The 24,762-nt window shown below is 26.1% G+C and overlaps 1 non-coding gene and 1 pseudogene across 1 annotated transcript; both read right to left on the bottom strand.

The window, feature by feature from the left end:
- Positions 1-5,059: 5,059 nt before the first annotated feature.
- Positions 5,060-5,271, bottom strand: LOC123303185 (annotated as a pseudogene).
- Positions 5,272-22,870: 17,599 nt separating this feature from the next.
- LOC123303131 lies at positions 22,871-22,989 on the bottom strand. Its single transcript, XR_006535567.1, has one exon. It is a non-coding gene; the product is annotated as a 5S ribosomal RNA (ribosomal RNA).
- Positions 22,990-24,762: the final 1,773 nt, after the last annotated feature.

Genomic DNA, 24,762 nt, shown 5'->3' with positions numbered 1-24,762 from the left:
TCGTAGTAAACATGATTTATTTTTTCAATTTCTATAATATATAAAATAATAAATTATAAATTTAATAATAATATTTATTTTATAAATTAAAATATATTTAATTTTTTTATTATCAATTATTAATAAACATAGTTTAATATTAATTATTTCAATCATACAAAACAATAATATTTTTAAGGTAAACTTAAAAAGTATATATTTTTATTTTTTATTTAATATCGATTTATTATAAATTATTAGTATATAAATAATTAAAAAATTTAATATATAAATATATATATTATAGTATAAGATTTCATTTTTAGAAAAACTTTTTTTGTCAATAATGAAAACGTATTATTATGAAATGTGTTAATCGAACATTGACAAAATATATTTCATTAGAAAATACTTTTATTTATGCATTAATATCAATAATTAACTATTAAATTAATTTTTTCATAATTATATAAAGAAATTTTATACTGATATAAGTATTTATATATTATAATATTTATTTTAAATATAAAAAAATTTATGACAAAATATATTATTAGAGTATTTGTTGAGATTAATATAAGATTATTTTAAATAAGAATTAATTTATATAATTATTAAAATATTATTAATTTTATGTTATGTAATTTTAATAAAAATAAATAATAATAATAAATATACAAATTTTTTAACAATTTAAATTTTATATGATCTAAATAATTTTGTTAAGTACGATATGAGAAATCATTGTAAGCTTCGTTAAGAAACTTTGTAATATAAAATAATAATAATAATATTAAATATATAAATAAATAAAATAAATTTGATATATATTTTTAGTTCATTCTGTGTATAAATCAAAGGATACCGAATAATTGGTAACGGATGCGATATATTATAGTATCGAGTATTAAAACATCATATATAAATTTATCTTGTTATTCAAATTTTTTGTTAATTAACTTATGTATTTAGAAAATTTATAATATTATTTATATAATTGACATAAAATCTTATAAATTGAAATTTTATTAATATGTATCAAAAGAAGAGAGTAACGTATTGATATAATATCAAAGGATACTGATTATTTAAATAACGAATACGTCATATATTGTTTGTGTAACGAAGTTCACTTGGCCATCTAGTTTAAAATAACATTTTCAATAGAAAGTTTATATGCTTTTTTTTTCTTTTTTTTCTTTAATTATTAAAAAAATAAATTGAAATTTAATTCAATCAAATTTTATAATAATTTTAAAAAAATTTTTACTTTTAAAAAATATTTTGTGATGTTGTGATAATATGTATTAATACAAGTGCATCCTGATACTTTTATCTCTAGTAAAGGTATGAGTATCATGAACAGTTTTGTTATCTAATGATATTATTTTGATAATATTTTGTGTATATTCTTATAATATTTTGTCTAAATATCATCATAATACAATATTATTTTGATAATATTTTATGAATATTCTTATAATATGTTACCTAAATGTCATCATAATATGATGAATTATTTCCATAATAACATATAAAAAAAAAAAAAAAAAAAAAAGAATCATTAATTTATAATTATTTAAATTGATTCTTTAAAAAAATATTATAATATATTATTTATAAAAATAATTTTTACTCTTATTTTAAATAAATTTGTGGCCTTTTATTAAAAGGCCTATGATCGATGTATTATTATTATAAAAATTAATGCAATGTTTTTAATTTATGCTTTCTTTTCAGTTTTCTTTGGTAATAACACTGCTTGAATGTTTGGTAATACACCACCTTGAGCAATTGTTACACCAGATAATAATTTATTTAATTCTTCATCATTACGAATTGCCAATTGTAAATGACGTGGAATGATACGTGTTTTTTTGTTATCACGGGCAGCATTACCAGCTAACTCGAGAACTTCTGCAGCCAAATATTCCATAACAGCAGCCAAATATACTGGGGCACCAGCACCTACTCGTTCAGCATAATTTCCTTTTCGTAATAATCTGTGAATTCTTCCAACAGGAAATTGTAATCCTGCTCGGCTTGATCTTGACTTTGCCTTTCCCTTTACTTTACCACCTTTACCTCGTCCAGACATAGCGAATAAATTTATTTAATTAATATTTTTTTTTGTAAATATAATCACACAGATGTGTACGTTACGGGGATTGTAACATAAATGTTTAAAATGTTATTTGGGTATTTTAATTTATAATATTTATAAAATATAAAACTTTAAAAATAAACCAATCACCTTATAGTATTATTTTTAGCCAATCAGAGAGTAGTATTCATTTTTATTGTTATATCCATCTTCGCGTATATAATACGCTAGTTGTATACACGACACGCTCATACATATACTGACTGGTGTTCTGTAACTATCTGTGTATATTAATTGTTTGTAACAATGCCACCAAAAACAAGTGGAAAAGCAGCAAAAAAAGCTGGCAAAGCTCAAAAAAATATATCAAAGAGTGATAAGAAAAAGAAGAGGAAGCGCAAGGAATCATATGCAATTTACATTTACAAAGTATTAAAACAAGTGCATCCTGATACTGGTATCTCTAGTAAAGCTATGAGTATCATGAACAGTTTTGTTAATGATATTTTTGAACGTATTGCTGCTGAAGCATCACGTTTAGCACATTATAATAAACGTTCAACAATCACAAGTCGGGAAATTCAAACCGCAGTTCGATTATTATTACCTGGTGAATTGGCAAAGCACGCTGTTAGTGAAGGTACTAAAGCTGTTACAAAATATACAAGTTCAAAATAAATAAATCGAAAATATTATTTAATTGATAACATAAAAATACATCAACATATAAAAATGGCTCTCTTTTTAAGAGAGCCATCAAATTTTTTAAATAAGAGTAAATTATTTTTATATATACAAAAAAATAAAATAAACAATTATTAATATCATATTTAATATAAAATTTTATATATTAATAGCTTGAATATATCTATTATTAGTATATCAATATTATTAATTTTAAATATAATAAAGGATATCGGAATATATATCGTAAATCAGTGTAATGCAAATGCATTACATTACCTTTATTATTTTCATTTTACATTTACTACTTGTTTATGTACGCTTATAATTATTAGAAAAATATTTTTAATAATTTTAAAAAATAAATGAAATAATAAAAATTTAATAATAAATTATTTATTGAAAGTATAACAAATGGTATAGCAAAATATTTATTTTCTTTGATTAAGGCGAAATGTTTTATTAGTTATAAATTCGATAATCTCCTATCGATACTTGTTACTCTTAACTTGTATATATAAAAAATATAATAGTATATTAATTTATAATAAAATTTTTTCAAAAATTCAATAAGTTATTGTAAAATAAAATAGATAATATACAAATTATAATTTATTATTGCAGATATATTACAAAAAAAAAAAAAAAAAAAAAATATTTGGTAATGTATGTTATAAACAAAATAATTTGTTGTAAACAAATTATATAATATGTTATATTTATTAACAAATTTATTTACTCTTATATAAATAAAATTAGTGGCTTCCCAAAAAGGAAAGCCTGTTTAAATTTATCGGATGTATTAAATATTCTTTAATAAATTTACTAAATATTTTAAGTAAATTATTATATTTTCTTAACCTCCAAAACCATACAAAGTACGACCTTGTCGTTTTAATGCATATACAACATCCATAGCTGTAACTGTTTTACGTTTTGCGTGTTCAGTATATGTAACAGCATCCCGAATAACATTTTCAAGGAATACTTTAAGTACACCACGTGTTTCTTCATAAATTAAACCAGAGATACGTTTTACTCCACCTCGTCGTGCTAAACGACGAATTGCAGGTTTTGTAATACCTTGGATATTATCACGCAAAACTTTTCTATGACGTTTTGCACCCCCTTTTCCAAGACCCTTTCCACCTTTTCCTCTGCCAGTCATTTTAATAAAAAATTATTTACAATATTTTAACGAACGGATAACACGTGTGTTAACCTCACAAGTATTGTAATGTATGTGAGCGCCGGTACAATTGTGCCTTTTTATATAAAGCATTAAAGATTTTTTAAGCCACGCCTATACAATTTGATTAGTCCATACTCTGATAGCTATCCAATAGGATATAACAACAAAAATTTTGAAATTTCATATAAATATAAATACAACACATTTATTTCGCATTTAAACATTTGACTTTGTAGTATCAAATTGTCGAATATAATTTTTAAAATTGTGTGTTTTTTTGTAAAAACATTATTATTTGAAAATGGCTAGAACCAAGCAAACTGCACGTAAATCAACTGGTGGTAAAGCACCAAGAAAACAATTAGCAACGAAAGCTGCACGTAAAAGTGCACCAGCAACTGGTGGAGTAAAAAAACCACACAGATATCGTCCTGGTACAGTAGCTTTACGAGAAATTCGTCGTTATCAAAAAAGTACTGAATTGTTAATTCGTAAATTACCATTCCAACGTTTAGTACGTGAAATTGCACAAGATTTTAAAACCGATTTACGTTTCCAAAGTTCAGCTGTTATGGCATTACAAGAAGCTAGTGAAGCCTATTTAGTAGGTTTATTTGAAGATACCAATTTATGCGCAATTCATGCAAAGACGTATTCGTGGAGAACGTGCATAAGCGTTTTAAATGACAATTTAAAAAAAAAAAAAACAAATAAGAAATATTTTCGGTCCTATATATAGGACCAACATATATTATTAAATAAGAGTATATTATTTTTATTAAAAAATATATATATAAATTATTGAAATAAAATTAAACATTATTAAAATTTTGTTATAATTATAAGCGATTGCTATTTCTAAAAATAAATAAATTTCATAAAATTTATATTATTTTATATTCATTTGAAATATTAAAAAAACTTCTCGCTTTAAAGTAACCATGATATGAGTTATAAATGCAATAAAATTTTATACAAAAAATAATATTTATTTGTTGACGAATAATATAAAAGGTTTACATTTATAAATAACATATATTTATATATGGTGTGTAAAAAAAAAAAACAGAAGAAAAATAATTTATATTTTTAATATAAAAAGGCAACCGCACACAGTGTTCCCAAGCGGTCACCCATCCAAGTACTGACTGTGCCCAATGTTGCTTAACTTCGGTGATCGGACGAGAACCAAATTCAAATCAAAAACAGTTTATTAATCAACATTTAAAAATACAATACATTACATACATAACATATATTACAAAACTTTTTGGACGAGAACCGGTGTTTTCAACGTGGTATGGCTGTTGCCAGTAATAAATGAAAATTTTTACAAATATATATTTTTCATAAATATCATTAATATTAAAGTATATTATTAAAATTTTCAATGAAGTAATCAATTTAAATATATACTTATTTATTATACCATATATTTTAAATAAAAATGCAACCGCACACAGTATTCTCAAGTGGCCACCCATCCGTGGTACTGACTGTGGCAAATGTTTCTAAACTATTATTTTATAAAATATTTATACAAAAAATAATTTACTCTTATCAAATATTAATTTGTGGCCTGTATTAAGGCCTATGTTATTTTCATTTTTTAGCAAAAATAATGAAATATTTCAATATATTATTAAAGTAACAGATCATTTCTTTTTTGGTGCTGCTTTTTTAATTTTTGTAGGAGATGATTTGGCAACAGAAGCTTTCTTAGCTTTTGGTGCTTTCGGTTTACGAGCAGGGCTACTTTTGGCAGCGGATTTTGTACTTTTTGCTGGTTTTGCTTTAACTGGTGCTTTTTTTGATGCCGCTGATGATTTTGCAGTAACTTTTTTAGCAGCAGTTGATGATGATGGAGTCGCTTTTTTTGCTTTAGGCTTTTTGGCTGCCAATGATGTAGTTGTGGCTTTCTTTTCTTTTGGTGCCCGTTTACTTTTAGCACTCTTTGCTGAACCTTTTGCTCCACTTTCTTTTTTGGAAACTTTTGATTTAGCTGAAGAATTAGATGAAGCGGAAGCAGCCAATTTGAATGAACCAGATGCACCTTTACCTTTAGTTTGTACCAAGGCTCCCTCAGTTACAGCAGCTTTTAAATATTTTTTAATAAATGGTGAAATTTTATCTGAATCCACTTTATAATTTGCAGCTAAATATTTTTTAATTGCTTGTAATGATGAACCACCACGTTCTTTTATATTTTTAATTGCGTTAACAACCATTTCTGATGTACGTGGATGTGTTGGTTTTGAATGTTGTTTTGTACGTTTAGCACCAGAAGCTGTTGCTTTTTTTGTTGGTGTTGTAGAAGCAGCAGTAACCGCAGTTGCTGCAACAGCTGTAGAATTTTCTTCGGCCATATTTTTTACTTTATAAAAATAATGTATTTATTATAAATATTTAAATGATAAAATATAATAATTCTATCAAATAAAAAATAAAGGTTTTCAATTATATCATTATTCACAATAATATAAGTCCCTATGTAAGTCAAAGTACCATGTAGAAAACACATAAAAATTAAATAGTATTTCTAATTTACTGTCGTAGTAAACATGATTTATTTTTTCAATTTCTATAATATATAAAATAATAAATTATAAATTTAATAATAATATTTATTTTATAAATTAAAATATATTTAATTTTTTTATTAACAATTATTAATAAACATAGTTTAATATTAATTATTTCAATCATACAAAACAATAATATTTTTAAGGTAAACTTAAAAAGTATATATTTTTATTTTTTATTTAATATCGATTTATTATAAATTATTAGTATATAAATAATTAAAAAATTTAATATATAAATATATATATTATAGTATAAGATTTCATTTTTAGAAAAACTTTTTTTGTCAATAATGAAAACGTATTATTATGAAATGTGTTAATCGAACATTGACAAAATATATTTCATTAGAAAATACTTTTATTTATGCATTAATATCAATAATTAACTATTAAATTAATTTTTTCATAATTATATAAAGAAATTTTATACTGATATAAGTATTTATATATTATAATATTTATTTTAAATATAAAAAAATTTATGACAAAATATATTATTAGAGTATTTGTTGAGATTAATATAAGATTATTTTAAATAAGAATTAATTTATATAATTATTAAAATATTATTAATTTTATGTTATGTAATTTTAATAAAAATAAATAATAATAATAAATATACAAATTTTTTAACAATTTAAATTTTATATGATCTAAATAATTTTGTTAAGTACGATATGAGAAATCATTGTAAGCTTCGTTAAGAAACTTTGTAATATAAAATAATAATAATAATATTAAATATATAAATAAATAAAATAAATTTGATATATATTTTTAGTTCATTCTGTGTATAAATCAAAGGATACCGAATAATTGGTAACGGATGCGATATATTATAGTATCGAGTATTAAAACATCATATATAAATTTATCTTGTTATTCAAATTTTTTGTTAATTAACTTATGTATTTAGAAAATTTATAATATTATTTATATAATTGACATAAAATCTTATAAATTGAAATTTTATTAATATGTATCAAAAGAAGAGAGTAACGTATTGATATAATATCAAAGGATACTGATTATTTAAATAACGAATACGTCATATATTGTTTGTGTAACGAAGTTCACTTGGCCATCTAGTTTAAAATAACATTTTCAATAGAAAGTTTATATGCTTTTTTTTTCTTTTTTTTCTTTAATTATTAAAAAAATAAATTGAAATTTAATTCAATCAAATTTTATAATAATTTTAAAAAAATTTTTCCTTTTAAAAAATATTTTGTGATGTTGTGATAATATGTATTAATACAAGTGCATCCTGATACTTTTATCTCTAGTAAAGGTATGAGTATCATGAACAGTTTTGTTATCTAATGATATTATTTTGATAATATTTTGTGTATATTCTTATAATATTTTGTCTAAATATCATCATAATACAATATTATTTTGATAATATTTTATGAATATTCTTATAATATGTTACCTAAATGTCATCATAATATGATGAATTATTTCCATAATAACATATAAAAAAAGAAAAAAAAAAAAGAATCATTAATTTATAATTATTTAAATTGATTCTTTAAAAAAATATTATAATATATTATTTATAAAAATAATTTTTACTCTTATTTTAAATAAATTTGTGGCCTTTTATTAAAAGGCCTATGATCGATGTATTATTATTATAAAAATTAATGCAATGTTTTTAATTTATGCTTTCTTTTCAGTTTTCTTTGGTAATAACACTGCTTGAATGTTTGGTAATACACCACCTTGAGCAATTGTTACACCAGATAATAATTTATTTAATTCTTCATCATTACGAATTGCCAATTGTAAATGACGTGGAATGATACGTGTTTTTTTGTTATCACGGGCAGCATTACCAGCTAACTCGAGAACTTCTGCAGCCAAATATTCCATAACAGCAGCCAAATATACTGGGGCACCAGCACCTACTCGTTCAGCATAATTTCCTTTTCGTAATAATCTGTGAATTCTTCCAACAGGAAATTGTAATCCTGCTCGGCTTGATCTTGACTTTGCCTTTCCCTTTACTTTACCACCTTTACCTCGTCCAGACATAGCGAATAAATTTATTTAATTAATATTTTTTTTTGTAAATATAATCACACAGATGTGTACGTTACGGGGATTGTAACATAAATGTTTAAAATGTTATTTGGGTATTTTAATTTATAATATTTATAAAATATAAAACTTTAAAAATAAACCAATCACCTTATAGTATTATTTTCAGCCAATCAGAGAGTAGTATTCATTTTTATTGTTATATCCATCTTCGCGTATATAATACGCTAGTTGTATACACGACACGCTCATACATATACTGACTGGTGTTCTGTAACTATCTGTGTATATTAATTGTTTGTAACAATGCCACCAAAAACAAGTGGAAAAGCAGAAAAAAAAGCTGGCAAAGCTCAAAAAAATATATCAAAGAGTGATAAGAAAAAGAAGAGGAAGCGCAAGGAATCATATGCAATTTACATTTACAAAGTATTAAAACAAGTGCATCCTGATACTGGTATCTCTAGTAAAGCTATGAGTATCATGAACAGTTTTGTTAATGATATTTTTGAACGTATTGCTGCTGAAGCATCACGTTTAGCACATTATAATAAACGTTCAACAATCACAAGTCGGGAAATTCAAACCGCAGTTCGATTATTATTACCTGGTGAATTGGCAAAGCACGCTGTTAGTGAAGGTACTAAAGCTGTTACAAAATATACAAGTTCAAAATAAATAAATCGAAAATATTATTTAATTGATAACATAAAAATACATCAACATATAAAAACGGCTCTCTTTTTAAGAGAGCCATCAAATTTTTTAAATAAGAGTAAATTATTTTTATATATACAAAAAAATAAAATAAACAATTATTAATATCATATTTAATATAAAATTTTATATATTAATAGCTTGAATATATCTATTATTAGTATATCAATATTATTAATTTTAAATATAATAAAGGATATCGTAATATATATCGTAAATCAGTGTAATGCAAATGCATTACATTACCTTTATTATTTTCATTTTACATTTACTACTTGTTTATGTACGCTTATAATTATTAGAAAAATATTTTTAATAATTTTAAAAAATAAATGAAATAATAAAAATTTAATAATAAATTATTTATTGAAAGTATAACAAATGGTATAGCAAAATATTTATTTTCTTTGATTAAGGCGAAATGTTTTATTAGTTATAAATTCGATAATCTCCTATCGATACTTGTTACTCTTAACTTGTATATATAAAAAATATAATAGTATATTAATTTATAATAAAATTTTTTCAAAAATTCAATAAGTTATTGTAAAATAAAATAGATAATATACAAATTATAATTTATTATTGCAGATATATTACAAAAAAAAAAAAAAAAAAAAATATTTGGTAATGTATGTTATAAACAAAATAATTTGTTGTAAACAAATTATATAATATGTTATATTTATTAACAAATTTATTTACTCTTATATAAATAAAATTAGTGGCTTCCCAAAAAGGAAAGCCTGTTTAAATTTATCGGATGTATTAAATATTCTTTAATAAATTTACTAAATATTTTAAGTAAATTATTATATTTTCTTAACCTCCAAAACCATACAAAGTACGACCTTGTCGTTTTAATGCATATACAACATCCATAGCTGTAACTGTTTTACGTTTTGCGTGTTCAGTATATGTAACAGCATCCCGAATAACATTTTCAAGGAATACTTTAAGTACACCACGTGTTTCTTCATAAATTAAACCAGAGATACGTTTTACTCCACCTCGTCGTGCTAAACGACGAATTGCAGGTTTTGTAATACCTTGGATATTATCACGCAAAACTTTTCTATGACGTTTTGCACCCCCTTTTCCAAGACCCTTTCCACCTTTTCCTCTGCCAGTCATTTTAATAAAAAATTATTTACAATATTTTAACGAACGGATAACACGTGTGTTAACCTCACAAGTATTGTAATGTATGTGAGCGCCGGTACAATTGTGCCTTTTTATATAAAGCATTAAAGATTTTTTAAGCCACGCCTATACAATTTGATTAGTCCATACTCTGATAGCTATCCAATAGGATATAACAACAAAAATTTTGAAATTTCATATAAATATAAATACAACACATTTATTTCGCATTTAAACATTTGACTTTGTAGTATCAAATTGTCGAATATAATTTTTAAAATTGTGTGTTTTTTTGTAAAAACATTATTATTTGAAAATGGCTAGAACCAAGCAAACTGCACGTAAATCAACTGGTGGTAAAGCACCAAGAAAACAATTAGCAACGAAAGCTGCACGTAAAAGTGCACCAGCAACTGGTGGAGTAAAAAAACCACACAGATATCGTCCTGGTACAGTAGCTTTACGAGAAATTCGTCGTTATCAAAAAAGTACTGAATTGTTAATTCGTAAATTACCATTCCAACGTTTAGTACGTGAAATTGCACAAGATTTTAAAACCGATTTACGTTTCCAAAGTTCAGCTGTTATGGCATTACAAGAAGCTAGTGAAGCCTATTTAGTAGGTTTATTTGAAGATACCAATTTATGCGCAATTCATGCAAAGCGTGTTACAATTATGCCTAAGGATATACAATTGGCAAGACGTATTCGTGGAGAACGTGCATAAGCGTTTTAAATGACAATTTAAAAAAAAAAAAAACAAATAAGAAATATTTTCGGTCCTATATATAGGACCAACATATATTATTAAATAAGAGTATATTATTTTTATTAAAAAATATATATATAAATTATTGAAATAAAATTAAACATTATTAAAATTTTGTTATAATTATAAGCGATTGCTATTTCTAAAAATAAATAAATTTCATAAAATTTATATTATTTTATATTCATTTGAAATATTAAAAAAACTTCTCGCTTTAAAGTAACCATGATATGAGTTATAAATGCAATAAAATTTTATACAAAAAATAATATTTATTTGTTGACGAATAATATAAAAGGTTTACATTTATAAATAACATATATTTATATATGGTGTGTAAAAAAAAAAAACAGAAGAAAAATAATTTATATTTTTAATATAAAAAGGCAACCGCACACAGTGTTCCCAAGCGGTCACCCATCCAAGTACTGACTGTGCCCAATGTTGCTTAACTTCGGTGATCGGACGAGAACCAAATTCAAATTCAAAAACAGTTTATTAATCAACATTTAAAAATACAATACATTACATACATAACATATATTACAAAACTTTTATTTACTATTATAGGTTATTAGCCTTAAAAGGCTTTCATCCTAACTTATTTTTCTTTCATGCAGATTGCTGTGTCGCAATTATGCTTATGATATTTAATTTATTTGTTTGAGCAGGTATATGTTAAGTTAATTTTTGTTGATATGCTCTTTACAGGAAAATTTTTAAAAACCTGTTTTATGTTTTAGGCAATAGCTGTGGCAAACTTATATTGCCCATTGCCTATGTGTTTTTGCATGTAAAATTAGATTTAAAAAGAAAAGAAAAAAAGAAAAAATTTAATGCCTTGCGTGGGACTTGAACGCCTGCTTTCGGAGTGCCAGTCGGGAACGCTGGCACGACGCCACAGGCTCTTGTAAGGAATGGGTATTTTATCTTTATTATTTACTGTAAAATATTTTGTTATACATTATTTAAATATTTTGTATATATTTGTTTGTGTTTTTTGGTTAGTGAGTTTGACTTCACCATATTTTTGGTTAAGTAGCTGTTTTTAATCAACTTAGTGTAGAAAGAATGCGTTACATGTTTGGTATAGTCTTTGATTGTCGGTATGTCTGTCTCTCTATGTATGTCTTGTATTCTAGCGTATCTATCTTTGTTTAGTGTAAGTCGGAGGCATTTGTTCTGTATACGTTGCAGTCTTAGATATGTCGTGTCTGAAACGCTGTTCCACACAGGGGCTCCGTAGGTTATAGTTGGTCTTATTATTGCAGTGTATAACATTTTTTTATTTTTGGTGCTGAGTTTGCTGTATTTGTTCAGGAGTGGGTAAAGTTGTCGTATACACCCATTTCCTTTACTGATCAGGTGGTTGATATGTGGGACAAACGATAATGTTTTGTCAAGGTACACACCTAGGTACTTTACTTTGTGCTTGGCAGGGACTATGGCTACGCCGTCTACCTTAAGTGGATCGTAGATTTTGATATTTGTAAATTTTTTGCTAAAAATTATATGTTCAGTTTTGTTGTTATTTATTTTGATTTTCCAGTCCCTGGCAAACTTCAGTATCATATCCAGGTGTATTTGTAGTTGTTTTGTTGCCACCTGAGCATTAAAGGAGTGGGCGTACACGGCAGTGTCATCCGCGTATATCGCAGTTTTTGTTTTGGCAAATTTTGGGATATCATTAATAAAGTAGGTGAACAATATGGGCCCAAGTACCGATCCTTGTGGCACACCTGCTTTTGGGTGTCGGAGTTCCGATGTGCTGTTGTTTATTTTTACATAGAATCCCCTTCCTCTGAGGTAACTGTCCAGTAGTGCTATTAGCCATCTTGGGAAGTCATAATTTATTAGTTTGTAAATCAGTCCATCAATATATACCGTGTCAAAGGCTTTCTCAATATCCAGAAGGGCCATGGCCGTGACGTTACTTTTGTTAAAATTTTGTATTATGTCACTTGCTATTCTGGCAACTTGCATGCAAGTGCCATGACCTCTTCTGAATCCGAATTGTTCGTGTATTATTATATTTTTGGACTGACTTATCTTGTTTATTCTTTCCAAAATGACTTTTTCCGCTATCTTGGACAGCGTGCTCAGGAGGCTTATTGGTCTGTAATTTTTGGGATTACTATGATCCTTGTTAGGTTTCGGTACTGGGATCACTATTGCCGTTCTCCAGGACTCAGGGAAGTATCCTATCCTCAGGATTGCATTTATTATGTACTGAAGTTGTACTATAGCTTTGGTGGTAAAGTTTTTGATTATTTTGGTGTCTATCCCGTCTTGTCCTGGGGCTTTGTTATTTGGGAGGGTTTTAATTATGTTTTTAATTTCTTGGGGGGTTGTGAGCTTTATTTTGGTGTTGTTTTGTGGTGTTTGTGTGGTATGAAAGAATTCATGTATTCTTCGTTTTATGTCCTCTTCTAGTGGAGTAGTCTGTTCGTTAGTCTGGATCTCCTCTAAAGTTTCACTTATTATGTCAGCTTTGTCTTTGTCCGTCATGTAATTATTATCGTTCGTGGTGATTGTGGGGATTTGTTGTCTCGGTTTTTTAAACGTCTTCGTTATTCGCCACATTGTTCTGTCACCGGGTCGTAAGTCCGTTAGTGTTTTTTCCCACTGTTCATTGATCTTGTTTTTAATGTTCCTCCTGATCATTTTCGTGATTTTGTTTATATCTGCTTTGAGGCCTGGTATAAATCTTTTTTGGTACAGTTTCCTCATCGCATTTTTATATTTGATTAAGTTTTTTGTGTTGTCATCAGGGAGATACCTGTTATCAACTATCACGACCCGTCGGCTGTGAGCTTTTTGGACTTGTTGCACCCCTTTTGTGAAGTTATCTATTTCCTGATCAACTTCTTGGGCATTGTTTATTTTATTATTGATTTTTATTGTTGAATTTAATTTTTTTCTAAACTCTGCCCAATCGGTTGATTTATAGGAAGTGACAATGTGTTTGGTGTTGTCTTTATTTAAGTTTGTAATATTAAATATTACCGGGTTGTGGTCTGATGATAACTCTGGTATTGAGGTTGGGTGCGTGATGTTGTTAACATTTTTATTAATCACAAGATCAATGAAGGTGGGTGTCATTCCGTTAGTTGGAAAATGTGTGGGGTTGTCTGTGTGTTGGATGACGATGTTGTTGTCGTTAGTGAATTTATGTAATGTTCGTCCGTTTGTGTTTGATACATGATTCTTCCATGCCGTATGGCGAGCATTAAGATCACCTATTACTAATATTTTGTTACCCATCCTGAACAATTTTGCTAGATCCTCCATGGGGAACTTGTTAGCGGGAGTGTTATACACTGCAATAATTTTTATATTATTTAATAGTTCGATTCCGACGCATTCTATGGATACGGAACCATTGATTTCAAATGTGCGAAACGGAATGCTATTTTTTATTATTATTGCTACACCTCCGCCTTGTGTTGTTCTATCTTTCCTAATTATATTAAAATTTCTAATTTTTATTTTATGTTCTCCTGATAATTTGGTTTCATTTATCATCATAATGTCCACCTTTTGTTCTCTGATGAACGATCTAAGTTCACCAAGGTTTTGGCGTAGCCCATTAGCATTCCATGTCGCACATTTTACGGCGGACATTGGCTAAAATTTTTTGTGCAAAAGTTGTTGAAAACCATGAATTTCTCTAATTCGTTTTTGCATTTCATAAGGTCATGGTTTAGGTCTTTTACATATTTTAGCATTCTTTCTACATCTATTAATTTGTTTAATGTGTCAAACTCACTTACCAAATTGTTTATGTTAGTAGTAGTAGATATGGATGTTGTTTGTGTTGGTGCTTGGCTGTGTACATGAGCGTACACTTGGGTGGGTCTATCATTTTGAGTGAATGGGTTTCTCATTGCCCAGGGATTTGTTGGAGGTAGTGGTGCTGTCACGAATTTTTGTTGATTTCTTACAGGGACCGTGTTTGTTTTTCTTCTCCTTTCTATCTGCTCGATTTTGTTGATATAAATTCGGCATTCTGTAGAGTTTGCCGGGTGGTTATTTTCACAGTTTGCACATTTTAAAAGTTTTTTATTTTCTTCCGTGTTTTCTTTTATTGTACAGTCACGGCTCCAGTGAGGTCCTGCGCATTTTAGGCACTTTGGGTTCATTCTACAGTTCGTAGTGGCATGTGACCAGGCCTGACATCTGTGACACTGGATAATTAGTTTGGCGTTCCTGTGCCTTTCCCAGGTAATTTTTACGTTGTACACATATTTAACTTCTTGGGTTAGTTGTTTTAGGGACGTGCTTTGTCCGGTGATCACAAGATATAGAGATCTGTAGGAGGATCTCATTGGATATACTTTAATAATGTTTGTTTTGAGGCATTTCTCTATGTCTTGCTTAATTTCCTCTTCGTCGATTCCTCTTGGTAGCCCGACCAATACGAAGGCGTGGTGTTTTTCTGTCCTTTCCGTGTATGTATGGAACTCCATGTTTTCGTTGTCTAGAATTTTGACGTAGTTTTTATATTCATTTGAGTCATGGATGAATAGATTCGTTTTTTTGAACGTGTATTTCACATGGAATCCCTTTTTCACATGTTCCTTTATTTGCTCCATGAACTCCTTATGGTTATTTGGAGTGCTGTGTATAACAATTGGAGGTGGTTTATTCTTACCTCCTTGTGTCCTTTCTGTGTTTTTGTCATTTTCATTAATTTCTTTTGGGTCTGTGCCTTCTTGTTCCACATCTTCCTCTGTTTGACCTTCTTCAGTGGTTAGGGGATTAAATCTGTTTTTTGTGGGCACTTGCACTTGCACTTCTGTTTGTTTTTTGAAAATGTTTTGTATATTGTTTTTGTTTTGGTTTTCCATTCTTGGAGGCACTGCACTTGTGTTCTCGCTATTTTCACTAACTATTTTTTCTATTTTCTTGGCTTCTTCTTCGGTGCTTTGTTGTATTCCGACGTCATCGGGTTGCACTTTTAAAATTTTAGTGATAGCAGGGGAGCGACTAGGTCGCCCCCTTTTTTTTGTTTGGCTACGCCCGTCACTTATTTTATAGTTTGTTTTTATACTTTTTTATATTTGATTTAACTTGTTCTGTAGGTGTGTGTATGAAATTGTTTTCGCTTTGAATGTAATTATACAATAATTTGCTTCAACAATTCACTGTACTGTACGGTATGAACGCTGTACAGATAATGGACGAGAACCGGTGTTTTCAACGTGGTATGGCTGTTGCCAGTAATAAATGAAAATTTTTACAAATATATATTTTTCATAAATATCATTAATATTAAAGTATATTATTAAAATTTTCAATGAAGTAATCAATTTAAATATATACTTATTTATTATACCATATATTTTAAATAAAAATGCAACCGCACACAGTATTCTCAAGTGGCCACCCATCCGTGGTACTGACTGTGGCAAATGTTTCTAAACTATTATTTTATAAAATATTTATACAAAAAATAATTTACTCTTATCAAATATTAATTTGTGGCCTGTATTAAGGCCTATGTTATTTTCATTTTTTAGCAAAAATAATGAAATATTTCAATATATTATTAAAGTAACAGATCATTTCTTTTTTGGTGCTGCTTTTTTAATTTTTGTAGGAGATGATTTGGCAACAGAAGCTTTCTTAGCTTTTGGTGCTTTCGGTTTACGAGCAGGGCTACTTTTGGCAGCGGATTTTGTACTTTTTGCTGGTTTTGCTTTAACTGGTGCTTTTTTTGATGCCGCTGATGATAATGCAGTAACTTTTTTAGCAGCAGTTGATGATGATGGAGTCGCTTTTTTTGCTTTAGGCTTTTTGGCTGCCAATGATGTAGTTGTGGCTTTCTTTTCTTTTGGTGCCCGTTTACTTTTAGCACTCTTTGCTGAACCTTTTGCTCCACTTTCTTTTTTGGAAACTTTTGATTTAGCTGAAGAATTAGATGAAGCGGAAGCAGCCAATTTGAATGAACCAGATGCACCTTTACCTTTAGTTTGTACCAAGGCTCCCTCAGTTACAGCAGCTTTTAAATATTTTTTAATAAATAGTGAAATTTTATCAGAATCCACTTTATAATTTGCAGCTAAATATTTTTTAATTGCTTGTAATGATGAACCACCACGTTCTTTTAAATTTTTAATTGCGTTAACAACCATTTCTGATGTACGTGGATGTGTTGGTTTTGAATGTTGTTTTGTACGTTTAGCACCAGAAGCTGTTGCTTTTTTTGTTGGTGTTGTAGAAGCAGCAGTAACCGCAGTTGCTGCAACAGCTGTAGAATTTTCTTCGGCCATATTTTTTACTTTATAAAAATAATGTATTTATTATAAATATTTAAATGATAAAATATAATAATTCTATCAAATAAAAAATAAAGGTTTTCAATTATATCATTATTCACAATAATATAAGTCCCTATGTAAGTCAAAGTACCATGTAGAAAACACATAAAAATTAAATAGTATTTCTAATTTACTGTCGTAGTAAACATGATTTATTTTTTCAATTTCTATAATATATAAAATAATAAATTATAAATTTAATAATAATATTTATTTTATAAATTAAAATATATTTAATTTTTTTATTAACAATTATTAATAAACATAGTTTAATATTAATTATTTCAATCATACAAAACAATAATATTTTTAAGGTAAACTTAAAAAGTATATATTTTTATTTTTTATTTAATATCGATTTATTATAAATTATTAGTATATAAATAATTAAAAAATTTAATATATAAATATATATATTATAGTATAAGATTTCATTTTTAGAAAAACTTTTTTTGTCAATAATGAAAACGTATTATTATGAAATGTGTTAATCGAACATTGACAAAATATATTTCATTAGAAAATACTTTTATTTATGCATTAATATCAATAATTAACTATTAAATTAATTTTTTCATAATTATATAAAGAAATTTTATACTGATATAAGTATTTATATATTATAATATTTATTTTAAATATAAAAAAATTTATGACAAAATATATTATTAGAGTATTTGTTGAGATTAATATAAGATTATTTTAAATAAGAATTAATTTATATAATTATTAAAATATTATTAATTTTATGTTATGTAATTTTAATAAAAATAAATAATAATAATAAATATACAAATTTTTTAACAATTTAAATTTTATATGATCTAAATAATTTTGTTAAGTACGATATGAGAAATCATTGTAAGCTTCGTTAAGAAACTTTGTAATATAAAATAATAATAATAATATTAAATATATAAATAAATAAAATAAATTTGATATATATTTTTAGTTCATTCTGTGTATAAATCAAAGGATACCGAATAATTGGTAACGGATGCGATATATTATAGTATCGAGTATTAAAACATCATATATAAATTTATCTTGTTATTCAAATTTTTTGTTAATTAACTTATGTATTTAGAAAATTTATAATATTATTTATATAATTGACATAAAATCTTATAAATTGAAATTTTATTAATATGTATCAAAAGAAGAGAGTAACGTATTGATATAATATCAAAGGATACTGATTATTTAAATAACGAATACGTCATATATTGTTTGTGTAACGAAGTTCACTTGGCCATCTAGTTTAAAATAACATTTTCAATAGAAAGTTTATATGCTTTTTTTTTCTTTTTTTTCTTTAATTATTAAAAAAATAAATTGAAATTTAATTCAATCAAATTTTATAATAATTTTAAAAAAATTTTTCCTTTTAAAAAATATTTTGTGATGTTGTGATAATATGTATTAATACAAGTGCATCCTGATACTTTTATCTCTAGTAAAGGTATGAGTATCATGAACAGTTTTGTTATCTAATGATATTATTTTGATAATATTTTGTGTATATTCTTATAATATTTTGTCTAAATATCATCATAATACAATATTATTTTGATAATATTTTATGAATATTCTTATAATATGTTACCTAAATGTCATCATAATATGATGAATTATTTCCATAATAACATATAAAAAAAAAAAAAAAAAAAAAAGAATCATTAATTTATAATTATTTAAATTGATTCTTTAAAAAAATATTATAATATATTATTTATAAAAATAATTTTTACTCTTATTTTAAATAAATTTGTGGCCTTTTATTAAAAGGCCTATGATCGATGTATTATTATTATAAAAATTAATGCAATGTTTTTAATTTATGCTTTCTTTTCAGTTTTCTTTGGTAATAACACTGCTTGAATGTTTGGTAATACACCACCTTGAGCAATTGTTACACCAGATAATAATTTATTTAATTCTTCATCATTACGAATTGCCAATTGTAAATGACGTGGAATGATACGTGTTTTTTTGTTATCACGGGCAGCATTACCAGCTAACTCGAGAACTTCTGCAGCCAAATATTCCATAACAGCAGCCAAATATACTGGGGCACCAGCACCTACTCGTTCAGCATAATTTCCTTTTCGTAATAATCTGTGAATTCTTCCAACAGGAAATTGTAATCCTGCTCGGCTTGATCTTGACTTTGCCTTTCCCTTTACTTTACCACCTTTACCTCGTCCAGACATAGCGAATAAATTTATTTAATTAATATTTTTTTTTGTAAATATAATCACACAGATGTGTACGTTACGGGGATTGTAACATAAATGTTTAAAATGTTATTTGGGTATTTTAATTTATAATATTTATAAAATATAAAACTTTAAAAATAAACCAATCACCTTATAGTATTATTTTCAGCCAATCAGAGAGTAGTATTCATTTTTATTGTTATATCCATCTTCGCGTATATAATACGCTAGTTGTATACACGACACGCTCATACATATACTGACTGGTGTTCTGTAACTATCTGTGTATATTAATTGTTTGTAACAATGCCACCAAAAACAAGTGGAAAAGCAGCAAAAAAAGCTGGCAAAGCTCAAAAAAATATATCAAAGAGTGATAAGAAAAAGAAGAGGAAGCGCAAGGAATCATATGCAATTTACATTTACAAAGTATTGAAACAAGTGCATCCTGATACTGGTATCTCTAGTAAAGCTATGAGTATCATGAACAGTTTTGTTAATGATATTTTTGAACGTATTGCTGCTGAAGCATCACGTTTAGCACATTATAATAAACGTTCAACAATCACAAGTCGGGAAATTCAAACCGCAGTTCGATTATTATTACCTGGTGAATTGGCAAAGCACGCTGTTAGTGAAGGTACTAAAGCTGTTACAAAATATACAAGTTCAAAATAAATAAATCGAAAATATTATTTAATTGATAACATAAAAATACATCAACATATAAAAACGGCTCTCTTTTTAAGAGAGCCATCAAATTTTTTAAATAAGAGTAAATTATTTTTATATATACAAAAAAATAAAATAAACAATTATTAATATCATATTTAATATAAAATTTTATATATTAATAGCTTGAATATATCTATTATTAGTATATCAATATTATTAATTTTAAATATAATAAAGGATATCGGAATATATATCGTAAATCAGTGTAATGCAAATGCATTACATTACCTTTATTATTTTCATTTTACATTTACTACTTGTTTATGTACGCTTATAATTATTAGAAAAATATTTTTAATAATTTTAAAAAATAAATGAAATAATAAAAATTTAATAATAAATTATTTATTGAAAGTATAACAAATGGTATAGCAAAATATTTATTTTCTTTGATTAAGGCGAAATGTTTTATTAGTTATAAATTCGATAATCTCCTATCGGTACTTGTTACTCTTAACTTGTATATATAAAAAATATAATAGTATATTAATTTATAATAAAATTTTTTCAAAAATTCAATAAGTTATTGTAAAATAAAATAGATAATATACAAATTATAATTTATTATTGCAGATATATTACAAAAAAAAAAAAAAAAAAAAATATTTGGTAATGTATGTTATAAGCAAAATAATTTGTTGTAAACAAATTATATAATATGTTATATTTATTAACAAATTTATTTACTCTTATATAAATAAAATTAGTGGCTTCCCAAAAAGGAAAGCCTGTTTAAATTTATCGGATGTATTAAATATTCTTTAATAAATTTACTAAATATTTTAAGTAAATTATTATATTTTCTTAACCTCCAAAACCATACAAAGTACGACCTTGTCGTTTTAATGCATATACAACATCCATAGCTGTAACTGTTTTACGTTTTGCGTGTTCAGTATATGTAACAGCATCCCGAATAACATTTTCAAGGAATACTTTAAGTACACCACGTGTTTCTTCATAAATTAAACCAGAGATACGTTTTACTCCACCTCGTCGTGCTAAACGACGAATTGCAGGTTTTGTAATACCTTGGATATTATCACGCAAAACTTTTCTATGACGTTTTGCACCCCCTTTTCCAAGACCCTTTCCACCTTTTCCTCTGCCAGTCATTTTAATAAAAAATTATTTACAATATTTTAACGAACGGATAACACGTGTGTTAACCTCACAAGTATTGTAATGTATGTGAGCGCCGGTACAAAATCAAAAATCAAAATCAAAATCAATTTATTTATCAGTTTATGAATACAATATTTTTAACACATTACAGTGATATTTTTGATAAGCGCCGGTACAATTGTGCCTTTTTATATAAAGCATTAAAGATTTTTTAAGCCACGCCTATACAATTTGATTAGTCCATACTCTGATAGCTATCCAATAGGATATAACAACAAAAATTTTGAAATTTCATATAAATATAAATACAACACATTTATTTCGCATTTAAACATTTGACTTTGTAGTATCAAATTGTCGAATATAATTTTTAAAATTGTGTGTTTTTTTGTAAAAACATTATTATTTGAAAATGGCTAGAACCAAGCAAACTGCACGTAAATCAACTGGTGGTAAAGCACCAAGAAAACAATTAGCAACGAAAGCTGCACGTAAAAGTGCACCAGCAACTGGTGGAGTAAAAAAACCACACAGATATCGTCCTGGTACAGTAGCTTTACGAGAAATTCGTCGTTATCAAAAAAGTACTGAATTGTTAATTCGTAAATTACCATTCCAACGTTTAGTACGTGAAATTGCACAAGATTTTAAAACCGATTTACGTTTCCAAAGTTCAGCTGTTATGGCATTACAAGAAGCTAGTGAAGCCTATTTAGTAGGTTTATTTGAAGATACCAATTTATGCGCAATTCATGCAAAGCGTGTTACAATTATGCCTAAGGATATACAATTGGCAAGACGTATTCGTGGAGAACGTGCATAAGCGTTTTAAATGACAATTTAAAAAAAAAAAAAACAAATAAGAAATATTTTCGGTCCTATATATAGGACCAACATATATTATTAAATAAGAGTATATTATTTTTATTAAAAAATATATATATAAATTATTGAAATAAAATTAAACATTATTAAAATTTTGTTATAATTATAAGCGATTGCTATTTCTAAAAATAAATAAATTTCATAAAATTTATATTATTTTATATTCATTTGAAATATTAAAAAAACTTCTCGCTTTAAAGTAACCATGATATGAGTTATAAATGCAATAAAATTTTATACAAAAAATAATATTTATTTGTTGACGAATAATATAAAAGGTTTACATTTATAAATAACATGTATTTATATATGGTGTGTAAAAAAAAAAAACAGAAGAAAAATAATTTATATTTTTAATATAAAAAGGCAACCGCACACAGTGTTCCCAAGCGGTCACCCATCCAAGTACTGACTGTGCCCAATGTTGCTTAACTTCGGTGATCGGACGAGAACCGCTGTTTTCAACGTGGTATGGCTGTTGCCAGTAATAAATGAAAATTTTTACAAATATATATTTTTCATAAATATCATTAATATTAAAGTATATTATTAAAATTTTCAATGAAGTAATCAATTTAAATATATACTTATTTATTATACCATATATTTTAAATAAAAATGCAACCGCACACAGTATTCTCAAGTGGCCACCCATCCGTGGTACTGACTGTGGCAAATGTTTCTAAACTATTATTTTATAAAATATTTATACAAAAAATAATTTACTCTTATCAAATATTAATTTGTGGCCTGTATTAAGGCCTATGTTATTTTCATTTTTTAGCAAAAATAATGAAATATTTCAATATATTATTAAAGTAACAGATCATTTCTTTTTTGGTGCTGCTTTTTTAATTTTTGTAGGAGATGATTTGGCAACAGAAGCTTTCTTAGCTTTTGGTGCTTTCGGTTTACGAGCAGGGCTACTTTTGGCAGCGGATTTTGTACTTTTTGCTGGTTTTGCTTTAACTGGTGCTTTTTTTGATGCCGCTGATGATTTTGCAGTAACTTTTTTAGCAGCAGTTGATGATGATGGAGTCGCTTTTTTTGCTTTAGGCTTTTTGGCTGCCAATGATGTAGTTGTGGCTTTCTTTTCTTTTGGTGCCCGTTTACTTTTAGCACTCTTTGCTGAACCTTTTGCTCCACTTTCTTTTTTGGAAACTTTTGATTTAGCTGAAGAATTAGATGAAGCGGAAGCAGCCAATTTGAATGAACCAGATGCACCTTTACCTTTAGTTTGTACCAAGGCTCCCTCAGTTACAGCAGCTTTTAAATATTTTTTAATAAATGGTGAAATTTTATCAGAATCCACTTTATAATTTGCAGCTAAATATTTTTTAATTGCTTGTAATGATGAACCACCACGTTCTTTTAAATTTTTAATTGCGTTAACAACCATTTCTGATGTACGTGGATGTGTTGGTTTTGAATGTTGTTTTGTACGTTTAGCACCAGAAGCTGTTGCTTTTTTTGTTGGTGTTGTAGAAGCAGCAGTAACCGCAGTTGCTGCAACAGCTGTAGAATTTTCTTCGGCCATATTTTTTACTTTATAAAAATAATGTATTTATTATAAATATTTAAATGATAAAATATAATAATTCTATCAAATAAAAAATAAAGGTTTTCAATTATATCATTATTCACAATAATATAAGTCCCTATGTAAGTCAAAGTACCATGTAGAAAACACATAAAAATTAAATAGTATTTCTAATTTACTGTCGTAGTAAACATGATTTATTTTTTCAATTTCTATAATATATAAAATAATAAATTATAAATTTAATAATAATATTTATTTTATAAATTAAAATATATTTAATTTTTTTATTAACAATTATTAATAAACATAGTTTAATATTAATTATTTCAATCATACAAAACAATAATATTTTTAAGGTAAACTTAAAAAGTATATATTTTTATTTTTTATTTAATATCGATTTATTATAAATTATTAGTATATAAATAATTAAAAAATTTAATATATAAATATATATATTATAGTATAAGATTTCATTTTTAGAAAAACTTTTTTTGTCAATAATGAAAACGTATTATTATGAAATGTGTTAATCGAACATTGACAAAATATATTTCATTAGAAAATACTTTTATTTATGCATTAATATCAATAATTAACTATTAAATTAATTTTTTCATAATTATATAAAGAAATTTTATACTGATATAAGTATTTATATATTATAATATTTATTTTAAATATAAAAAAATTTATGACAAAATATATTATTA

Source organism: Chrysoperla carnea, chromosome X (assembly GCF_905475395.1).
Source record: "Chrysoperla carnea chromosome X, inChrCarn1.1, whole genome shotgun sequence".
In the NCBI taxonomy this organism is placed as follows: Eukaryota; Metazoa; Arthropoda; class Insecta; order Neuroptera; family Chrysopidae; genus Chrysoperla; species Chrysoperla carnea.
Note: the sequence above shows the minus strand (reverse complement) of the source record. Positions and strands in the feature narration are given on the sequence as shown.